We start from the raw sequence: 2,089 nt of genomic DNA on the forward strand, positions 1-2,089 counted from the left end.
CTAAAGTAACGAGATACGCAACCAAAACCTATTCAATAACTATCTATCCGGCTAAATACATAAGAACATGTATAATTAGATTCTCGTTTTAAAAATAAGACATAGATTAAACATCCAACTCCAAAATTATAACATCCATAAAAGTGATCAAAACCTGAAATCGCATTTAACTAAATAGACAAGCCATATTCGCATGGCTTTTTACAAGTACTGGAACAAAATATAACATCTCAAAATGTTATTTAGCCTATAAATGCCATAAGTTTAGCTTAAAACATAAAATACCAAATTAGTCGATAGTGTGACGAGATGCTGACGATTCCCGAGCTTTCAACTGATTTCAAGAATCTATAAAACAGAGAAACATAAAATTTAAAGTAAGCATTTCATATGCTTAGTAAGTCCTTAAGCTATGTTTTGTACTAAGTTTGAATAAATGATAGATATAAGAATCGAAATTGGATTATTAGAAATTGTTATGTCCTTACCGAATGTGATTTCCATTCATTTATCCAATTCGTTCTTGCATCTAGAATCTTAGTTCAAAGTCCAACTCTATAATCAATAAAATACCGAATAAACAACTCACATAATTTAAATAGAACAAATGTCACAAGTCACATATCTCAATACTCAACTTAATTATCCTCAAAGCTATACTATTAACGAATATCTCTTATAACACATAACTTCATTTCATAGATTATGCATATACCTCAATTGGCAGAATATTTTTTATAATTCATAACCATTTTCCATCAATGAGAAAGATAGCTTAACAAATCACTCCCTTATGCATCTATAGTCAAATATTCAACTCCTAAATTTGTCAATACTTACGCTATGTCACCTTTTGCATACATATAAATAGCCAAATATTAAGAAGAAAGACTTTTGCATCACATATAGATTTTCACCTATACGAGCAAATATACGAATTCAAATAAACATCACATTTTTCGTATCATCATGACTAAATGATCCATATCCAAAGTAATACCTTTTATAAACTACAATGTGACCGAACACATATAAGACCATAGGGTCGAATTTTTACTTACTTAAATTCCTCATCAAATTGATTTTAATTCACCGGCATCAACCTACTAGGTATAAACCTGAATCTCACACCGGCACAAGGCCTGTTAGACTAACGTCTAATATATGTTCACCAGTAATATGCTTGCTAGGCATAAGCCCGAATACATTCCATAGTAGTAACTTATTAGGCCATTAGCCTAATTTATTTTTCACCGGCCATAGGCCTGCTAGGCACGAGCCTGTATAGCTCAAACATGTAATTCATACAAACACTTAGATATCACATTATATTACTCATTTGTTCATGCAAATTTTGATACTCTTACATACCCCAAAACATCAATGAACCATAACTAATATGTTTCCTTAATGTCTTATACATTCGGCTAACATAATTAACATAGACAGAAAGTTCAAAGATTTAAGCCACAATCAACAACTTATAAAACTATCATTTGAACAAATTATCTTTCAATCTTCATTCGGCATTTGCTTATATGACATCATATTTTTCGATTCAACAATTAAATTTATTTCTACTTATAATCAAGTTCATTTTGTGACTTAAGAACTTACCTCGATAATTTCGTACGATCGTTTTGGCTACTCAACTAGCCTCGCTTTTCCTCGATCCGAGTTAGGCCTCTTTTGATCTTGAGCTTAATTTAAAGATAAATTAAACTCATTTAATCAATTTATCCATTTAACTTACTAAATAAATAAAATCATATAATTACGAAAATTTTACATTAACTCCTCTAAAACAAAATGATTCACAATTTAAACTTAAATCACAAAAGCAATTAAAATCACAAACTAAAAGACGTTCATCCACCACACATACTTTAAATTTCTAACTTCCAAAACAAAAATCTAACAACATCCCTTCATGGCCGAATGAACATATAGCTATCAATTCAAAAATTAACACTTGGGCTTTAAATGTAACTTAACAACCAACTCAAAATCACAAAATTTAATGAAAACTAAGTTGAAAACTCACCTTAATTTGCTTGGGAAATGACCGAATATATGAAGCTTGTTTCTT

At 30.1% G+C, this 2,089-nt stretch overlaps 1 long non-coding RNA gene across 1 annotated transcript; it reads right to left on the reverse strand.

The window, feature by feature from the left end:
* Positions 1–279: 279 nt before the first annotated feature.
* On the reverse strand, positions 280–1,672 carry LOC128294059 (uncharacterized). Its single transcript, XR_008284260.1, has 3 exons — positions 1,618–1,672; positions 489–555; positions 280–348 (listed from the first exon to the last, which is right to left on the reverse strand). It is a non-coding gene; the product is annotated as an uncharacterized LOC128294059 (long non-coding RNA).
* Between the last annotated feature and the right edge of the window lie 417 nt (positions 1,673–2,089).

This window comes from Gossypium arboreum, chromosome 6 (genome assembly GCF_025698485.1).
Source record: "Gossypium arboreum isolate Shixiya-1 chromosome 6, ASM2569848v2, whole genome shotgun sequence".
In the NCBI taxonomy this organism is placed as follows: domain Eukaryota; kingdom Viridiplantae; phylum Streptophyta; class Magnoliopsida; order Malvales; family Malvaceae; genus Gossypium; species Gossypium arboreum.